This window comes from Chlorocebus sabaeus, chromosome 11 (assembly GCF_047675955.1).
Source record: "Chlorocebus sabaeus isolate Y175 chromosome 11, mChlSab1.0.hap1, whole genome shotgun sequence".
NCBI lineage: Eukaryota > Metazoa > Chordata > Mammalia > Primates > Cercopithecidae > Chlorocebus > Chlorocebus sabaeus.
Window position 1 is genome coordinate 67853079 of NC_132914.1, and position 21923 is coordinate 67875001.

The 21923-nt window shown below is 38.1% G+C and overlaps 1 protein-coding gene and 1 pseudogene across 4 annotated transcripts in view; one reads left to right on the plus strand and one right to left on the minus strand.

Moving 5' to 3' along the window:
• The window catches only part of PTPRR (protein tyrosine phosphatase receptor type R), a 283354-nt gene that overhangs the window by 27956 nt on the left and 233475 nt on the right, over window positions 1-21923 (minus strand). The gene's annotated exons all lie outside the window — the stretch shown is intronic.
• On the plus strand, window positions 4636-6714 carry LOC103238715 (oxaloacetate tautomerase FAHD2A, mitochondrial pseudogene; annotated as a pseudogene).

Here is a 21923-nt window from a genome sequence, read left to right on the forward strand (position 1 = left end):
TTCAGCTGAGGACATGAAGGCTCAGGTGTTTTGGTAGGGGAAAATTGCCTTGCAGGGCTAGAATTTTCCAAGAAAATATTACTTTATGAATGAAACTTTCCATCTTTGATTTCCACACTGACTCTTAACCAACCCTACTTAACCACAGCATTGACCAATGACCTCCGTTCCCTCTGCCGAATATGCTGACGCACATGCAACCTTGTATAGTCTTGGTTCACTCTCTTACTGAGCTCGATACTTTCATTACCATCTTTTGATCTCTATGTTCCTCAAGTTGTTTTTATACCAAAACCCCTTTATGGCAGGTGTACTCATTATTGAAGTCCAGTAACTTAATTACATATTATAGAAATCAATAAAATAAGAGGGTTAAAAGAGAAAAAACTTTTATGAGATAATTGTATAAGTTGAATAAGTTTTTCACTGGTGAAAAAAGTAAACCAGTAAAGAAAACTACAGTCAAATCAGGGACAGGTGAGACAATGATAGAAGTTTGTCTCTAAGTTAAAAAATCTAAACAGAAAGCTGAATCTATATTGTTTCATAGGCTTTTCTATTTTCTCTTTCATTTTAAATAAACTAAAATGGGAAATTTTGATAATATATAAATTATGTGATTGACATAAACTATATGATCTAGAACTCCATCTTCAGACCAACACTCATAAAAGACTGAACCCCATAATAAACAAATACATTTGAATATGAACAAATGTACATGTTTTAAGACAAATTTTTTTTTAATGATTCTCACATGGACCGTTCTTGATTAACTGCGTTTTTTAAATTTTTTGAAACGGAGTCTCGCTCTGTTGCCCAGGCTAGAGTGCAGTAACATGATCTCCGTTCACTGCAAGCTCCACCTTCTGGGTTCATGCCATTCTCTTGCCTCAGCCTCCTGAGTAGCTGGGACTACAGGTGCCTGCCACTACGCCAGGCTAATTTTTTGTATTTTTAAGTAGAGATGGAGTTTACCGTGTTAGCCAGGATGATCTTGATCTCCTGACGTCATGATCCTCCCGCCTCAGCCTCCCAAAGTGCTGGGATTACAGGTGTGAGCCACCGTGCCCAGCTGATTAACTGTGTTAAACAAGAGGGCTTCTAGCTATAGTTGAAAGTAAAGCAGGCTAATGCAGTTTGAATATAACATTGTGGATTAAACGTTAAGGTGCAAAGTTAGATTTGGAATATAAGCATGCCTGGAAGGACAGAAGAGTAATTTTGTTCGGGTGCAATCAGCGTCTGAATTTCTAGCCACCCTTAATTGCTTGGGTAGCATAACCATCAAACTCCTGGTCACCCATGAAATGAAATTAGGCTGCCTGCCACTACTGGACAGTGGTGGTCAGGTTGCCTCTCCACCAACATGATGGCCCTCAGTCAGAGGCTAAGTGGCCTTCGTCATGCTTGTGGTGGCTTTGGTCTCTTTGCTCCCGGTTGAATGGATTCGTGTTTCATAAGCAACCTCCTGCTTGAGATCCTAATTTATCTTGTGACTCCAATTTATGCTCATGAATACAGTTGTCCAGTCACAGCATTCATAATATCTAATTCTGATCCTCTAAAGGAAAGCTGAATACCAAAAAGGGACTCTCTTCCACTTGCTTGCTAAGTTAGACTCCCACAATAATACCTTCTCTGACCTTGTTTGGATAGACACTCTGGTTACGGGACTTGGTTTGCTCGTTTTCATTCATTAATTCAAAGTATGAATCCTTTAGTCTACTCCACAGTGATCTGCAAATTGAGGATGACTTCCCCATCATAATCCTAGTCCACACTTTCAAATTGTCCACTAAATAAACAGATTCAACATTTGTTAAAAACCTGATCAAAATGTGTTGCCTATCTCCTCTTCCTAAAGAGAATGGTTAAAGATTTCTAACTTGAATGTAAGCAATCATACACACCACTCTCGGGATGCAGTCACTTCTTGCACTGTAGATTATTCTTTCCCACCGTAAGTGGATTCGAGGGAGCAGCATAGTGTAATGGTGAGGAGGAGGAAGAGAAGGAAGAGGAGGAGAAGGAAGATAAAGAGGAGGAGGAGGAGGAGGAGGAGGAGGAGGAGGAGGAGGAGGAGGAGCAGCAGCAGCAGCAGCAGCTTGGGAGTTAGCTGTTTGAGCAAGTTGCCTTCCTTGTGCCTCAGTGTTCTCATTTGTAATGGGGTTTACAAATATGTTTACTATAAGGATTAATTTTCAAGCACACCGTTAGTGCTCCATAAACATTTGCTCTTCCAAAGATCCAACAGTCCAATTTCTACGCTTTCCACATATATTTGTTGAACCTTCTAGATTACCTAACTTTTACTCTAATTTTTTAAGCTAATTATAAATGATAGAGAAGATATATTTTCATTTTATGCATTTAGAATATAACATGGCATAATTAACATTTTCTTATTAGTATCTTACCAGAATAATTTATCTCCTCAAACAAATAGTTTAATAAAGTCCACTTTATTTTAAAATAGAATTTTCATATCTATTGAGTAGCCAATTTCTCTGTCTGAATGAATGCACATCTGATTTTATAATGAAATTTAAGGCAATGTACTCCATTAATGTATACACTTACTATGTACCCACAAAATTAAAAATAAAAATTTAAATAAAGAAACTCTTTTTTTAAAGGCAAACATGGGTTATGCTTAGTCAATATTTATATTTCCGAAAACCTTTCTTGGAATGTATTTAATTAATCAAAGACATATATGGTACCTGCAGTTTGACTTAATGAAGTCTTTACTTATCTTCTTAAGGTTTTTGTGGCCATTAAATTGGAAACAATGTAAGTACCTATCAGTAAGGAAATGATTGCATTTTAGCACATCCACACCATTAAATTCTAGTAATTTAAAATAACATTTTGATGACTTATTAATGACATAGAGAATACTCATAATGTTAAAAGCAGAATATACAACATAATACAATACCCTCCTTTGTTATCTTTACACCAATGCTGTACCTTCTCATGACTTCAACCACTACCTGTCTGATCTCTATCTCTCACCTGTACATTTCTCCAGAGTACCCTTATTTCTAACTGCTTAATAGACTTAAAAGACTTTACCAGCCAGAAGTCTCCAATATTATCAAACTTAACACATTGAGGATGAAACTGATATCACATCCACTCAGCCTTCCAAACCAGAAATCCTGAAGTCAAGCTCTCTCTTACTCTAATTCGATGAGAAACTAAGCACTATGGCTTCTACTGCTGGAACGCCTAAATATATCTTCCAAAGGTATTATATATATATATGTTTATATATATATACACACAAGCTATGTGTGTATATATGAGCTATATATATATACACAATGTGTATACACAAGCTATGTGTATATATATGAGCTATATATAAATACACACACAAAGCTATATATATAGCATACACACACACACACACACACACATATATACAAGCTTGCACACTGTCACCCAGGCTGGAGTGCAGTGGCACGATCATAGCTTACTGCATCCTCAAACTCCTGGGCTCAAGCGATCCTGTGATCTCTGCCTTCCAAGTAGCTGGGGCTACAGGTGAGCACCACCATGCCTGGCTTGTTTATGTATTCCTTTCATGGCAATGGATAATTAAAAAAAAATTCGTTTGTAGAGACAAGATATCTTTATGTTGCCCAGACTTGTCTCGAATTTCTGGCCTCAAGCGATCCTTTTGCCTTGGTTTTCTGAAGTGCTGGGATGACAACGGAACAACTTTTAAATGTCTCCCCCTTGGGTACCTACTCACTCTTCAGACCCATAGGCATCATATGAACTTTCTGGCCACACATGTATAATTAAAATGAACATTTTCTGTAATTTTAGCAGATAGAAAAAGGAAGAGAATGAAAGAAGGAAAAAGTTAATATATGGCCCCTTATGTGGCTTTTTCAGATTAAACTGTTTGCAAAGTTCTGAATAAGTCAATGGGCAAAATGGGGCTTAGAGTACTTAAGTCATGTAGTTTAACTCAGATGAAAGATGGATGTAAATGTGGAGAAAGAGTACAGCTGTGTTAAATTGAGAGCTATGTGTTAGGCCAAATTATCCAGTAATTCCTTGACTTCATGAAAGATACGTTCAGGGTCTTATTGCTCTCTGGGACCAAAAGTGGGTTGCTTGCCTTCTAATGTCTTAATTCCTTATTTGGCCCCTTATAATGTTGGGACAATGATTAAGTGCCTGGACTTTGGAATTAAGCCTGGATTGAAACGTGGACTCCATTACTCACTAACTTTGAGGCTTTCATTCTCTCTGAGCTTTGGTCTTCTCATTTATAATACAGGAATAGTAAAACCTTTGTAGAGTTAGAGTGAAATAAACTGAATTTATGTATGTTCTAATTGTGCTTAGCACATACATTCAATAAATGGCAGTGGCTAGAAAATATCTTCCACTGTGTATGTAATATGGTCAACATGTATCCCTATTCCCTTCTTTTCTGAACGGGGAGAGTAGTGCAATAAGTAACATCCAGTAGTAAGGGGACTTTGTTTCCCTGGAAGTGTGCAAAAACTACTTGCCATTTTGGATTGCTCTTCCAGTTCCAGCTTTATAGATGTAAGCTACCATGTCTTCTCTAGTAATGGAATTTGAACACTGTCATTTCAATATTTGTTTCTCTGAAGAGAAATTCCCTTTTTTTTTTGAGATTTATCTAAATGAAGGAACTCAAACTTACCAGCAATAAAATCTCTCTAACTGCAACTTAACTGTTTTTGTTTTTCAGCTATGTATTTTTTCATTTTTAATTTATTTTCATTTTATAAACATTGAGGTCATGAGAATACTGGAGTTATTAAATAAGAGATGGCAATTATTCATTTATTTATTTGCTCAGAAAGTAGAAAGTTTCATGAAACTTTAAAGCCTGGGAATTTCTAAAGATAACTCCATCTCCATATGTTTTTTGGAGGAAATGATTTTTGTCTTTTCCAAACAATGACACTTAACACAATAGAAAGTTGGCACATTTTTGGTAAACAGAATTTTCCTGGTAGTGTGAAGTCTACTGTGTATTTCTTTTGTGCCAGACTTCTCAGTATCATTTTGATCTGTAAAACACCAACATTTCCTGTATCATATTATATTTATATCTTTGGAGAGTCTAGACAGAAAGAAATTTTTATTTTAAACAGTAATGAATAATAAAAAACCACAAAATCTTTATTGTAATATTTGGGACTATGATTGGCTGCAGGGAAAAAAAGCACAAAGCAGATGACACATAGAAGACATATAACATAAATGTTTGACTTTGATATCCCCAGAAGGTATATCTCAGACATTAAAAAAAGACAGGAGGCTAAAAATTGTAGCACACAAACAAAAATCATTTCTCTAATTTTTGAATTATGTGTCCAAAGAAAAAAATTAAAACTTCAACCACCCATTGGTGTGAGAATTGTTAAAAAAAAAAAAAAATCTAGCTTTCCACAGATCCATTTGGCTCTCCTGTAAAGACTGAAATCTGAGAATGTTAACAACAGGTTATCTCTGAGGACAATTATTGCACCTGAGAAGGAAAGAAGAAGATATGCTTTATTCCATTGCAGACACTGAATGGAGAACTCTGAGCATCATAGGTAAACCAACTCTGTATCACTTTGAAATACATATTTGAGGCTGCTGCATGCAGCTCCCCCAATAGCCGCAGTCATTGGTGCCAATGCTCAGGCGCCCGCTGCCCTTGACCTCCGGCCCCCAAGCCCTAACCCAGCACAGGAGGACCAGCCACCGCCGCCAGGCTCTGATGCTGGTCTCTGGTAGAAGAAGGTTGCTCACAGCTCTGCTGCAGGCTCAGAAGTGGCCCTTTCAACCCTCCAGAGACATGAGACTAGTGCAGTTCCAGGCACCCCACCTGGTGGGGCCTCACTTTGACCTGGAGACGGGGAATGGTGGAGGGGTTATCAACCGCAATGCCTTTGACTCTATGCTCCCCAAGATGATGACACAGTTCCTAGAGCAGGGAGAGGCCACCCTCTCAGTGGCAAGAAGAGCCTTGGGTACCCAGTTGCCAGTCCTATCACGGTTGGAAGTAACCTTCCTGGCTCCAGCCACGTGGCCAGATAAGGTGCTTTGTGTGGGCATGAATTATGTGGACCACTGCAAAGAACAGAACATGCCTGTGCCCATGGAACCCATTATCTTCAGCAAGTTTGCCAACTCCATCGTGGAGCCCTATGATGAGATGGTCCTCCCACCGGAGAGCCAGGACGTAGACTGGGAAGTGGAGTGGCCGTGGTCACTGGAAAGAAAGGCAAGCATATCAAGGCCACAGATGCCATGGCCCATGTGGCTGGCTTCACTATGGCTAATGACGTGAGTGCTCATGACTGGCAAATGAGACATAAGGGGAAACAGTGGCTGCTGGGAAAAACCTTCGACACCTTCTGCCCTCTGGGCCCTGCCTTGGTGACCAAGGCCAGTGTAGCAGATCCACACAACTTAAAGATCTGCTGCCAAGTGAATGGGGAAGTGGTCCAGAGCAGCAACACCAACTGGATGGTGGTTAAGACAGGGGAGCTGATAGCCTGGGTCTCCCAGTTTGTCACCTTTTACCCAGGGGATGTCATCCTGACTGGGACCTCCCCAGGTGTCACTGTATTCAGGAAACCTCCTGTCCTTCTCAAGAAGGGCGATAAAGTCCAGTGTGAGACTGAAGAACTAGGTGTCGTCATCAGCTAGGTGATGTGATGGCTCCTCCACAGTCCCCGGTCATAGTATGAGGGCATCTGCTCCCACTCACCCTAGCCCAGGAAAAGGTCAAATGCCAGGTGTGGGCAGGTGCCAGCCCTGCAAGCCTCCTCTTCTAGGTAGAAGGGAGGACAGAGCTCTCTTCAATAAATTCATTAGGCCAAAGCAAAAAAAAAAAAAGAGAGAGAAATATGTATTTGACTTCTACAGCAGTTCTGGTGCAATGACATACTTGGTCTTGGAGAAAAAGGTTGAGAGCGACCGTCTGACGGGGTTTGGCATATTAATAATTGCTCACATCATCCCTGTTGGATTTCTTTAAAATATGCCACATATTACACACCCTCTAGGAAATGCCTTCTGCGTAACCAGCAATCTTAGTTTCTGTCCTGATAAAACCTTGATTCAAGAATGAGGTAAAGCACTAAAGGCACATTCCTGACTTTTTCTTTAAGAGTGAACACAGATAAACATACATTACAAGATTCAAAGATTGAAATGCTCAAAAGAACAAAAACCATAATGTATCTTACACAGTTATTACAATCTATTCTGTAATCCTTGTGAGATAGTGTTTCACATATCATTTGCCAAGTGTCAATCCTTAGTACATATGCAACACTAAATTGCATGTAATAAGTAAGTAATTTTTCTGGGGAAAATATTATTTAATTGTTTTAAAACATTTACATACCTATATTTACAAATAGTTTCATAAATTATGGTGCTATGTTGATTTTATAAGATTTTATTTGTAATGGAAGAAGAAATAGAAATAATAATAAGAAATTTGTTAGGGCATGAAAGCACTTTGAAATAATATTTATTTTACGACAATTTACTCAGAAAATTCAAACCAAAGTGGGCAGGGGGTAAGGCATTTTGTTCAGATCTAAGAAATGGTGCTAAATATTGCATGAGGTTGTTCGTAGCGTCCTCTTTTATTTAAATCTCTGCTTTAATTATAGTCATTTTTAATTTTTTTTTGCATTTCCTTTAATTCTGCTAGTTTTGCCTATTTTATTAGACTTCAAAAAAATTGGCTTTTGTTTACATAAATCCTTTTTTTTTTTTTTTTTTTTTTTTTTTTTTTTTTTTTTTTTTTGAGACAGAGTCTCGCGCTGTCGCCCAGGCTGGAGTGCAGTGGCCGGATCTCAGCTCACTGCAAGCTCCGCCTCCCGGGTTTACGTCATTCTCCTGCCTCAGCCTCCCGAGTCGCAGGGACTACAGGCGCCCGCCACTTCGCCCGGCTATTTTTTGTATTTTTTAGTAGAGACGGGGGTTCACCATGTTAGCCAGGATGGTCTCGATGTCCTTTTTTTTTTTTTTTTTTAAGACAGGGTCTCATTTTGTTGGCCAGGCTGAAGTGCAGAGTAGCCCAATCATAGCTCACCGCAACCTCAATCTTTTGGGCTCCAGGGATCCTTTTGCCTCAGCCTTCTGAGTAGCTGAGACAACAGGTGTGCACCACCATGCCTGGCCAATTTTTAACTTTTTTGTTGAGATGTTAAGTCTTATTACATTGTCTTGGCTAGTCTCAAACTCCTGGCCTCAAGCAATCCTCCTGCCTCAGCCTCCCAAAGTGCTGGGATTATAGATATGAGCCACCATGCCTGGCCTCATCAATCCTTTTATCTTTGTTTTATGCTTAATTAACATTTATTCTTCATTATTCCTTCCTTTTTTCTTTCCTGTTCATTTCATAGTTCTTTTACTAACTTAAGTCTGTTGCTCAGATAACAAATTCTTTTATAATATCATATTCATGCCTATAAACTTCCTTCTATGAGCATTTTTAGCAGCATCTCACAAGATTTGGTGTTTAGGATTTTCATCATCCCTGAATTGTAGGTAATTTACATTTTTATCATAAATTCATTTTCATCCATGAATTGTGTGTGTGTTAAAACTTTTTTAAGTGTCAAAGTGTATTTTTAATCTTATCTTTCTGCTTTTTATTTCTAACTTAATGCACTGTAATCAAAGCATATATTTATAGTTATTCTTAGAAATCTGCCAAGACTTGCTATATAGTCATAGTTGATCACTTTTCACAAAATCTCATGCTTTAAAAATTTATATTATGAGATTATTGATTGGAAGGTTCTACATATCTTTATTAAACTAAGCTTGTTAATTTGAATAAAGGTTATGTATAAACTTTTTCTATATTTTTATTATTTTTTTGTCTGCTTAATACTAACGTCTTATTTTTGTTGGGTTTTCTCCCACTATGATGGTGATTTATCAATTCCTTCTTTAACTCTGCCCATTAGTGCTTCATATATTTGGGGGGAGGTTATGTACGGTATGCATTTATATATGTAGAATCTTATTTGTGAATTTCACATTTTAGTATTATAGATTGACATTCCTTATCTCTAGTAAGCTCTCTGATAATGATTGTTTTGATTTGAAAGTCATTTTTCTCTGACATTCTTTATCTCTGGTAACCACTAGTAATTATTCTTTTGAGAATATTCTTTTGAGAATTATTGAGAGTCAGTTATATCTGACTTTTGATTAGTATTAGTTTGGTGTATTTTTTTCCATCCTTTCCATTTTAACATTTCTGTGTCCTCTTGTAGGCAGCATTTATCTGAATTTATTTATTTTATCAGTTTGGTAATCTCTGATATTTAATTTGCAAGTTATTTGTTTATATTTAGTAGGATTTGGATTTTTTTCTGTCTCCCAATTAGGTAAAAGTTTTTCCTGATTTTTCTATGTTACCTTTTGTTTTCTCTTTTATTTTAGTTTATTTTCAAAATTCTGTCTTTTCCCTCTTCTACTAGATTGGAAATTACACATTCAAATTCCATCCTTTTAGTGGCTAATCTTAAAATTTTAACATGCATATTTACCTAAAAGTCTAACTTTGGCTTATATTTCTGTTTTCATGGTAACACAAAAATATTTTAACTTTCCTCATCTCAAATTTTAAATACTATCATTATCCAGTATTTTAGTTTCACCCTCATATTTTACTTTCTTTGCTCATTATTATTTCTTTTCTGGATTGAATCTTCTTCAAGTATTTTCTTTCAGTTCTTTGTAGATAATATTCTATTGATTTTTGGCTTCTAGTTTTGCTATAGAAAAGCCTTTTTTTTTTTTTTTTTTTTTTGGTTGGTTACTCTGGTGGGATATTACTTTCTTTGGTGCTTTTTCAGCTCCAGAGATGTGTCTAGCTGTGAATTTACATTTACCTATTCAGCCTAGGATTTACTGTGTTTTTTAGATCTTAGAGCTCAAGTTTTCCATCAGTTTTGGAAAATCCCTAGCTATTATATCTTCAAATATTACTTCTTTTCTCATATCCTCTTCTTTCTCCTTCTAAAACACCTGTTACAGTATATTGGATATCAAATCTATCCTCTATGTCTCTTAAATATTCTTTCATATTTTTAATCATTTTGATCTTCTAGGTATTTTCCTTAGCTTTATATTTGAATCCATTAATTATTCATTTAGCTTTGTCTTGTTTGTTGCTAAACCTTTCTAATAAGATTTTTAAAAATTTTAATGTCTTTATAATGTTTATTTCTAGTACTTGTTGGTTGGTTTAAAATCTTCATAGTTTTAAAAATTATTATTATTATACTTAAAGTTCTAGGGTATATGTGCACAATATGTAAGTTTGTTACATATGTATACATATGCCATGTTGGTGTGCTGCACCTGTTAACTCGTCATTTACATTAGGTATATCTCCTAATGCTATCCCTCCCCCATCCCCCACCCCACAACAGGCCCCAGTGTATGATGTTCCCCACCCTGTATCCAAGTGTTCTCATTGTTCAATTCCGACCTATGAGTGAGAACATGTGGCGTTTGGTTTTCTGTCTTTACGATAGTTTGCTCAGAATGATGGTTTCCAGTTTCATCCAAGTCCGTACAAAGGACATGAACTCATCCTTTTTTATGCGGCATAGTATTCCATGGTGTATATGTGCCACATTTTCTTAATCTAGTCTATCACTGATGGACATTTGGGTTGGTTCCAAGTCTTTGCTATTGTGGATAGTGCTGCAATAAACATACGTGTGAATGTATCTTTATAGCAGCACGATTTATAATCCTTTGGGTATATGCCCAGTAATGGGATGGCTGGGTCAAATGGTATTTCTAGTTCTAGATCGTTGAGGAATCACCACACTGTTTTCTACAATGGTTGAACGAATTTACAGTCCCACCAACAGTGTAAAAGCGTTCCTATTTCTCCATATCCTCTCCAGCACCTGTTGTTTCCTGACTTATTATAAATGATTGCCATTCTAACTGGTGTGAGATGGTATCTCATTGTGGTTTTGATTTGCATTTCTTTGATGACCAGTGATGATGAGCATTTGTTCATGTGCCTGTTGCCTCCATAAATGTCTTCTTTTGAGAACTGTCTGTTCATATCCTTTGCCCACTTTTTGATGGGGTTGATTCTTGTAAATTCATTAAAGTTCTTTGTAGATTCTGGATATTAGCCCTTTGTCAGATGGGTAGACTGTTAAAATTTTCTTCCATTCTGTAGGTTGCCTGTTCACTCTGATGGTAGTTTCTTTTGCTGTGCAGAAGCTCTTTAGTTTAATTAGATCCCATTTGTCAATTTTGGCTTTTGTTGCCATTGCTTTTGGTGTTTTAGTCATGAAGTCCTTGCCCATGCCTATGGCCTGAATGGTATTGCCTAGGTTTTCTTCCAGGGTTTTTATGGTTTTAGGTCTAACATTTAAGTCTTTAATCCATCTTGAATCAATTTTTGTATAAGATGTAAGGAAGGGATCCAGTTTCAGCTTTCTACATATGGCTAGCCAGTTTTCCCAGCACCATTTATTAAATGGGGAATCTTTTCCCCATGTCTTGTTTTTGTCAGGTTTGTCAAAGATCAGATGGTTGTAGATGTTTGATATTATTTCTGAGGGCTCTATTCTGTTCCATTAGTCTATATCTCTGTTTTGGTACCAGTACCATGCTGTTTTGGTTACTGTAGCCTTGTAGTATAGTTTGAAGTCAGGTAGCGTGATGCCTCCAGCTTTGTTCTTTTGGCGTAGGATTGTCTTGGCAAGGCAGGCCCTTTTTTGGTTCCATATGAACTCTAAAGTAGTTTTTTCCGATTCTGTGAAGAAAGTCATTGGTAGCTTGATGGGGATGGCATTGAATCTATAAATTACCTTGGGCAGTATGGCCATTTTCACAATATTGATTCTTCCTGTCCATGATCATGGAATGTTCTTCCATTTGTTTGTGTCTTCTTTTATTTCATTGAGCAGTGGTTTGTAGTTCTCCTTGAAGAGGTCCTTCACATCCCTTGTAAGTTTGATTCCTAGGTATTTTATTCTCTTTGAAGCAATTATGAATGTGAGTTCACTCATGATTTGGCTCTCTGTTTGTCTATTATTGGTGTATAGGAATGCTTGTGATTTTTGCACATTGATTTTGTACCCTCAGACTTTGCTGAAGTTGCTTATCAGCTTAAGGAGATTTTGGGCTGAGATGATGGGGTTTTCTAAATATACAGGTCATGTCATCTGCAAACAGGGACAATTTGACTTTCTCTTTTCCTAATTGAATACCCTTTATTTCTTTCTCTTGCCTGATTGCCCCGGCCAGAACTCCCAAAACTATGTTGAATAGAAGTGGTAAGAGAGGGCATCCTTGTCTTGTGCTGGTTTTGAAAGGGAATGCTTCCAGTTTTTGCCCATTCAGTATATTGGCTGTGGGTTTGTCATAAATAGCTCTTATTATTTTGAGATACGTTCCATCAATACCTAGTTTATTGAGAGTTTTTATCATGAAGGGCTGTTGAATTTGTCAAAGGCCTTTTCTGCATCTATTGAGATAATCATGTGGTTTTTCTCTTTGGTTCTGTTTATATGCTGGATTAAGTTTATTGATTTGCGTATATTGAACCAGTCTTGCATCCCAGGGATGAAGCCAACTTGATCATAGTGGATAAGCTTTTTGATGTGCTGCTGGATTCGGTTTGCCAGTATGTTATTGAGGATTTCTGCATCGATGTTCATCAGGGATATTGGTCTAAAATTTTCTTTTTTTGTTGTGTCTCTGCCAGGCTTTGGTATCAGGATGATGTTGGCCTCATAAAATGATTTAGGGAGGATTCCCTCTTTTTCTATTGATTGGAATGGTTTCAGAAGGAATGGTACCAGCTCTTCTTTGTACCTCTGGTAGAATTTGGCTGTGAATCCATCTGGTCCTGGACTTTTTTCCGGTTGGTAAGTTATTAATTATTGCCTCAATTTCTGAACCTGTTATTGGTCTATTCAGGGATTCAACTTCTTCCCGGTTCAGTCTTGGGAGAGTGTATGTGTCCAGGAATTTATCCATTTCTTCTAGATTTTCTAGTTTATTTGCATAGAGGTGTTTACAGTATTCTCTAATAGTAGTTTGTATTTCTGTGGGATTGGTGGTGACATTCCCTTCATCATTTTTTATTGTGTCTATTTGGTTCTTCTCTCTTTTCTTCTTTATTAGTCTTGCTAGCAGTCTATCAATTTTTTGATCTCTTCAAAAAACCAACTCCTGGATTCATTGATTTTTTGGAAGGGTGTTTTTTTGTGTCTCTGTCTCCTTCAGTTCTGCTCTGATCTTAGTTATTTCTTGCCTTCTGCTAGCTTTTGAATGTGTTTGTTCTTGCTTCTCTAGTTCTTTTAATTGTGATGTTAAGGTGTCAGTTTTAGATCTTTCCTGCTTTCTCTTGTGGGCATTTAGTGCTATAAATTTCCCTCTACACACTGCTTTAAATGTGTCCTAGAGATTCTGGTGTGTTGTTTCTTTGTTCTCATTGGTTTCAAAGAACATCTTTATTTCTGCCTTCATTTCGTTATGTACCCAGTAGTCATTCAGGAGCAGGTTGTTCAGTTTCCATGTAGTTGAGAGGTTTTGAGTGAGTTTCTTAGTCCTCAGTTCTAGTTTGATTGCACTGTGGTCTGAGAGACAGTTTGTTATAATTTCTGTTCTTGTACATTTGCTGAGGAGTGCTTTCCTTCCAACTATGTGGTCAATTTTCAAATAAGTGTGATGTGGTGCTGACAAGAATGTATATTCTGTTGATTTGGGGTCAAGAGTTCTATAGATGTCTATTAGGTCTGCTTGGTGCAGAACTGGGTTCAATTCCTGGATATCCTTGTTAACTTTCTGTCTCGTTGATCTGTCTAATGTTTACAGTGGGGTGTTAAAGTCTCCCATTATTATTGTGTGGGAATCTAAATCTCTTTGTAGGTCTCTAGGGACTTGCTCTATGAATCTGGGTGCTCCTGTATTGGGTGCATATATATTTAGGATAGTTAGGCTCTTCTTGTTGAATTGATCCCTTTACCGTTATGTAATGGCCTTCTTTGTCTCTTTCGATCTTCGTTGGTTTAAAGTCTGTTTTATCAGAGACTAGGATTATAACCCCTACTTTTTTTTGTTTTCCATTTGCTTGTTAGATCTTCCTCCATCCCTTTATTTTGAGCCTATGTTTGTCTCTGCATGTGAGATGGGTCTCCTGAATACAGCACACTGATGGGTGTTGACTCTTTATCCAATTTGCCAGTCTGTGTCTTTTCATTGGAGCATTTAGCCCATTTACATTTAAGGTTAATATTGTTATGTGTGAATTTGATCCTGTCATTATGATATCAGCTGGTTATTTTGCTTGTTAGATGGTGCAGTTTCTTCCTAGCATCGATGGTCTTTACAATTTGGCATGTTTTTGCAGTGGCTGGTACTGGTTGTTTCTTTCCATGTTTAGTGCTTCCTTCAAGAGCTCTTGTAAGGCAGGCCTGGTGGTGACAAAATTTCTCAGCATTTGTTTGTCTGTAAAGGATTTTATTTCTCCTTCACTTATGAAACTTAGTTTGGCTGGATATGAAATTCTGGGTTGAAAATTCTTTTCTTTAAGAATGTTGAATATTGGCCCCCACTCTCTTCTGGCTTATAGAGTTTCTGCCAAAAGATACGATGTTAGCTTGATGGACTTCCCTTTGTGGGTAATCCAACCTTTCTCTCTGGCTGCTCTTAACATTTTTTCCTTCATTTCAACTTTGGTGAATCTGTCTTGGGATTGCTCTTCACAAGGCATATCTTTGTGGTATTCTCTGTATTTCCTGAATTTGAATGTTGGCCTGCCTCGTTAGGTTGGGGAAGCTGTCCTGGACAATATCCTGAAGAGTGTTTTCCAACTTGGTTCCATTCTCCCCATCACTTTCAAGTACACCAATCAGATGTAGATTTGGTCTTTTCACATACTCCCATACTTCTTGGAGGCTTTGTTCATTTCTTTTTACTCTTTTTTTCTCTAAACTTCTCTTCTTGCTTCATTTCATTCATTTGATCTTCAATCACTGATACCCTTTCTTTCACTTGATCAAATCGGCTACTGAAGCTTGTGCATGAGTCACATAGTTCTCGTGCCGTGGTTTTCAGCTCCATCAGGTCATTTAAGGACTTCTCTATACTGTTTATTCTAGTTAGCCATTCGTCTAACCTTTTTTCAAGGTTTTTAGCTTCTTCGCATGGGTTCGAACATCCTCCTTTAGCTTGGAGAAGTTTATTACTGATCGTCTGAAGCCGCCTTCTCTCAACTCGTCAAAGTCATTCTCCATCCAGCTTTGTTCCATTGCTGGTGAGGAGCTGCGTTCCTTTGGAGGAGAAGAGGCACTCTGATTTTTTGAATTTCCAGCTTTTCTGCTCTGGTTTCTCCCCATCTTTGTGGTTTTATCTACCTTTGGTCTTTGATGATGGTGATGTACAGATGGGGGTTTGTTGTGGATGTCCTTTCTGTTTGTCAGTTTTCCTTCTAACAGTCAGGACCCTCACTGCTAGTCTGTTGGAGTGTGCTGGAGGTCCAGTCCAGACCCTGTTAGCTAGAGGTCCACTCCAGACCCTCTGTCTGGGTATCACCAGTGGAGGCTGCAGAACAGCAAATATTGCAGAACAGCAAATGTTGCTGCCTGATCCTTCCTCTGGAAGCTTCGTCTCAGAGGGGCACCCAGCTGTATGAGGTGTCAGTTGGACCCTACTGGGTGGTGTCTCCCAGTTAGGCTACTCAGGGGTCAGGGATTTAATTGTGTTCTCTATAATTTCCTTCATCAATGTTTTATAGTTTTCAGTATAAAAGATATTTCACTTCTTTGGTTAGATTTCTTTTTAGGTATCTTTGTTTTTTGGTAGCAATTATAAATGGAATTGTTTTCTTGATTTCGTTTTTAGCTAGCTCACCATTAGCATATACAAATGCTACTCATTTCTGAATTTTAAATTTGTATCCTTCAACTTTACTAAATTTGTCTATTAGTTATAACAAGTTTTGGTAACGTGTGTAGGGTTTTCCATATATATGATCATATGATCTGCAAACAGGGATAGTTTGACGCCCCTCCTTTCCAATTTTGCCTTTTATTTCTTTCTCTTGCCTGATTACTCTGGCTAGGACCACCAGTACTATGTTGAATAGAAGTAGTGAAAGTGGATATCCTTATCCCAGATCTTAGGAGAAAAGCTTTCAACTTTTCCACATTCAGTATGATATTTCTTGTGGGTTTGTCATATATGGACTTTTTAGTGTTGAGGTACATACCTTCTATATCTAATTTGTTGACAGTTCTTAACATGAAGGGATGACTTTTATCAAATTATTTTTCTTCATCTATTGAAACGATGATATGGATTTTATCCTTCATTCTGTTAATGTTGTGTATCATATTTGTTGGTTTGTATAAACTGACCTATTCTTGCATCCCCGGGATGAATTCCCTTGGTCATAGTGGATGATGTTTTTAATGTGCTATTGATTTTGGTTTACTAATATTTTATGAGCATTTTTGCATATATATCAGAGTGACCTGTAGTTTCTTTTTTGGTTGAGTCCTCGTCTGGTTTGGGTGCTAGAGTAATGCTGGCCTTGTAGAATGACTTTGGATATATTCTCTCCTCTTCAATTTTCATGAATAGTTTGAGGAGAATTGGTATTAGTTCTTTAAAAGTTTGGTAGAATTCATTGGTGAAACCATCAGGTCCTGGGTTTTTTCTTCAATGGAGTACTTTTTTTTTTTTTGAGATGGAGTTTCGCTCTGTCACCCAGGCTAGATTACAGTGGCATGATCTTGGCTTACTGCAACCTCCCAGTCCTGGGTTCAAGTGATTCTCCTGCCTCAGCTTCCCAGGTAGCTAGGATTACAGGCACACACCAGCAAGCCCAGCTAATTTTTGTATTTTTAGTAGAGATGGGCTTTCACCATGTTGGTCAGGCTGGTGTGGAACTCCCAACCTCAGGTGATCTGCCCGCCTCAGCCTGCCAAAGTGCTGAGATTACAGGCATGAGCCACAGCACCCGGCCAAGATATGTTCTGTTACTGATTTAATTTCCTCACTCATTGGTGTTTTCAGATTTTCTATTTCTTCATTGTTCAATCTTGGAAGGTTGCATATGTCCAGGAATTTATTCTTTTTTTTTTTAGATTTTCCAATTTGTTGGTATATTATTGTTCACAATAGCCTTTTATAATTCTTTGTATTTCTGCGGCATCTAAAGTTTCATCAGTTTTGTTTTCAAACATGATCTTTTGATGTTTTGTATTTTTCTGCCTGTATTTCGTTTTGTTTATGTATGCTTTGATGTTTCTTAATTACTTCCTTCTACTAATTTTGGGTTTAGTTTGTTCTTGTCCTTTTTTTGTTTGTTTGTTTGTTTTTGAGATGGAGTCTCTCTCTCTCTGTCTCCCAGTTGCCCAAGCTGGAGTGCAGTGGCATGATCTCGGCTCACTGCAGCCTCTGTCTCCTTGGTTCAATTGATTCTTTTGCCTCAGCCTCCCGAGTACCTGAGATTACAGGTGTGTACCACCAGGCCCAGCTAATTTTTGTATTTTTAGTAGAGATAGGGTTTCACCATATTGGCCAGGCTGGTCTCGAACTCCTGACCTCAAGTGATTGCCTGCTTCAGCCTCCAAAAGTGCTGGGATTACAAGCGTGAGCCATGCTGCCCAGCCTGTTCTTGTTTTTGTAGTTCCTTGAGGTACGTCATTAGGTTGTCATCTTTCTCTTCCATTTCAATACATGTAAGCATTTATTGATATAAACTTCCCTTTTAGAACTGCTTTTTCTGCGTTTCAAAGACTTTGATATGTTGTCTTCCTATTTGTCTCAAGGAATTTTTAAATTTCCCTTTTAAAGTCTTCACTGATCCATTGGTTCTTTAGGAGCATATTGTTTAATTCTCATGTATTTGTAAAGTTTCTGAATTTCTTCCTGTTGTTGATTTCTAGTTTTATAACATTGTGGTCAGAAAACATATTTAAAATGATTTTGATCTTTTAAAATTTGTTAAGGCTTGTCTTGAGCTATTAAGAAAAATGTGTATTCTGCAGTTGTTGGGTGAAATGTTCTGTAAATATCTGTTAGGTCCAATTGGTCTATTGTGTGGTTTAAATCCAATGTTTCTTTGTTTATTTTCTGTCTGGATGATCTGTCCATTGCTGAGAGTGGGGTGTTGAAGTTGAAGTTCATGATTATTACTATATTGCAGTCTATCGCTTTCTTTAATCTAATAAATAACTGCTTTTTATATTTGGGTACTCTAGTGTTAGGTGCATACATATTTACAATTTTTTTGTTTTTGCTGAAGTAACCCATGTATCATTACATAATGATCTTCTTTGTGCTTTTTTGTGATTTTTGATTTGAAGTCTATTTTATCTGGTATAAGTGGAGCTACTCCTGGTCTCTTTTAGTTTACATTTGCATGTGATATCAATTTTTCATCCCTTCACTTTCAGTCTATATGTCTTTACATGTGAAGTGAATTTCTTGTAGACATTGTATAGGTGAGTCTTGCTTTTTTTTTTCCCCCCATTTGGCCACTCTATATCTTTTAATTGGAAAATTTAATCCATTTCCATTCAAGATTATTATTGACAGATAAGAACTTACTCCTGCCATTTTGTTAACTGTTTTCTAGATACTTCGTTTCTTTCTTCTACTCTTATTGTTTCTCTTTGTGACTCAGTGGTTTTCCATAGTGATAAGCTTTGATTCATTTCTCTTTTTCATTTGTGTATCTGCTGTAATTTTTTTCTTTTTGGTTATTCTGGGGCTTACATAAAAAGAACTTAGAATATTTTAAGCTGATAACAACTTAACTTTGGTCACATACAAATATTCTAGACTTTTCTCCTCCCCCATCCACAATTCATAATTTCCTTCAGGTCATTATTTTAAATTCCTTTTCAGGAAATCTACAAATTTCCATTTCTTGGGTGTCAGTTACTGGAGGATTCTTCTGTTTCTTTGACGGTGTCATTTTTCTTTGCTTTTTCATGTATCTTGTATCCCTGTGTTGATATTTGTGCATCTAATGGAATGGTCAACTCTTTTAATTTTAGGGAGTGGCTTTTGAAGAGAATCACTTTCACCAGCAGATGTGTCTAAGGGTGTTGGTTGGGTAGAGTACACTGGCTTTTGTTCTATGTGGGTGCAGTAGTGTAGTCTCTGTAGTTTTTTGAACTGTAGTCAACTTTATTGATACCTCTGAGGGCCTTGGTGTGGCTAGTTTGCTGGCTCAGGACAGGTCACCCCTGGGCACAAGGGGTATGTGAGCACAAGAACAAGTCCACTGGTTAAGGTGGGGACCCGCTGTGAGATGCATACATGGCTGGTGAGCATTCAGCAGCCAGTCTGTCAGCTTGGGTTAGAGCTCCTCTGGGGGCAGTGTACTTGGCTGGCAAGCATGAGGCTTGGCTTGCCAACTCAGAGCAAAAGTCCCCTGAAAATGACATGCCCAGCTGGTGAGCTTACTGGTGGCATATGTGGACAGGTCTGCCAGCTCAGGTTGGGGTATCCTTAGAAGTAGTGCAGCCAACTGTTGAGTGTACCAGGGGCATGCAGGGGCTGGTCCACTGGTTTGGGTGTAGCTTGCTTTGGAATCGTGCTGCTTGCTGGTGAGCATGCTGACTGTGCATGAGACCAGTTTGGACTTGGTTTCTCTGCTTAGCAAGATTGTCTGTTCCTTTGAGAGCAAGGTGCTATATGGGCTCCAAGGATGGGGCACTGGATCTAGGTTCTGAGAGATAGGTTCAGGGTACTGCAGTCACTAGGATGTGAAAGGTGGAACACTTCCTAGGGAGCTTGTTCCCAGGGGGTAGGGAGCTGTAGCAACTCAGCAAGGGAATGGTATACTACTGTGTGTGAAGGTAGTGTTATGGCCATGTAGCTTCAGGAATGAAAAGAGATGGTGGCTACTGGCTCCTAGTACACGCTGTACTCTAGTTGTGGCTCTGGTTTCAAAATGGCATCATATAGCTGCAGCTTGGGTCACAGGGATGAGGGCATACAACGTGACTTCCTTCTCTGGGGCAGAGCAGCCATGTGGCTGTCAGGCAGCTCCCTAAACTGGACTCAGGGTCTCTAGGAACTGGAGGATTCTCAGCAACAAAGAGTGCAGATGTCTGTGACATTAATGGGGGCTGCTGGGGCCTCTTGCTTGCCTAGTCCCACTGGATGCACCTTCTTGTTCTGAGCTAATCCCGGCTGGGGAGATGGCGGTGTGGCAGAGGCAAGGTGTTTCATTCTCTTCTCTATGTGACCCTCACTAAAGGTCTCCTTGTCCCACAGGATTTTCTGTCTCTCTCTCCTGCTGTATTCCAGTGCACTCCCTCAAACACTCCAGTACAAACATACTTTCTTATTTGTTGTTTTGGCTCTTTTTTTGGTGGGCAGTATGAGCATTAAGCTTTTCTAGTCGGCTCTCTTGCTTTGCCCTGGCTGGGCTTTTCTATGGAAACCTGTGAGGTATATGCTGAGAGTATGTGCATCAGAAAGCTTTTGACTTCGTTTCTGTGAAGTCTCATAGGGCGTTGCCAACCTAGTATTACTTTTTATGTTAATGGCTTCACTTGGTGTTTCTTAATTTTTGAATTCTGAGGTTTCTCAGCTTTAAATACTCAAGAGAGCCTTTTTGTTTATGCCATAAGAAGGCCAGACTTAGGTGAATTTCTCAGCATCGTCCTATTTTAGCAGGCAGATTTATTTTTGTGGTTCACTTTTTATCTGAAGGCATTGCCTTTGAAGGTGCTCACTTTACCTAAAGTCTCCGTTCCAACACCTGGCTCCTGCAAGATCAGGCCTTGTCTCTAGTTCTTGTATTACCATTACAATATGTTTACTTTTCTGGTTTTATGCCTTTTAGTCTCTTTTCATTAGCCACTGGGATTTCCTTTACTTTTTTTTTAAAGCTCTGCTTTGCACGTCGTTTCATATTCTGCACAGTATAACTGGTTTTGTAGTGGGAAGTTTTTCAGGTTATCTAGTCGGCCGTATTACGTAAGTTCTATGTAGGAATGCACGAATGTATACATACAGAGAATACACCTTTCAAACTTGAAAAATCTTTTCTATCATAAAAATGTCATGCATATCAAACAACTGTGAAGGAATTGTCAGTGACTTCATATGTTGATAGATTGACACTGTGTGGGAAACAGCTTGAGAATATTAGGGGCTATTTTTATAATGCCACCTTAGGCTTTAATATCAGATTCATAGAAGTGTGCTTAGTTAGTAAGCCATGTAGTGAATCGAGTATATAACTTTATCTACTGGCCAAAAATACACTATTTTTCCAGAATAAATTTCAGGAAAAAAAAATGTTGTATCTATTGTAGCAAAAATATAAGAAAATAACAAACTTTAAAACATGTATAAATTGCTGTTTTGTGAGCCTAGATGATGTCCATTAGCAGCAGGATTATGCTGCACTCAAGGATTATAATCACCAAAGGCTTATAAAGGAATGCTCCATTTTCTTAAATTCTTACTGTCATGGTGAAGCCCTGGTACAATATTTTCGACAAGAAAACAAACACAAAAATGCTGATGAAAATTAGATTGTAAATTATCCCAGTAAGTTGTCCTAAAATGTAAGCTGTACCTCGAATATCAGCCCTCAGGAATATTACAATTGTATTTTTATAACGGAAATACAGAGTAAGTATTCTGTAAGCTAAATCCTTAGAAAAGACTACTAGTATGGATATGAAATCAAATTCTTTCTTTCTTGGATTTCTTATTATGAAGATACTGAGAAAGTTGACTGGTTTCTGTAACTGCCCTCGAATCTCATTTTCTTAATGAGACTCACCTTGCCCACCCTCTTTAATAATGCAATCTGCAATTCCCCAACACCGCCTCCTTACTGCCCGGTATACCCATTCCACTTAGCCTGC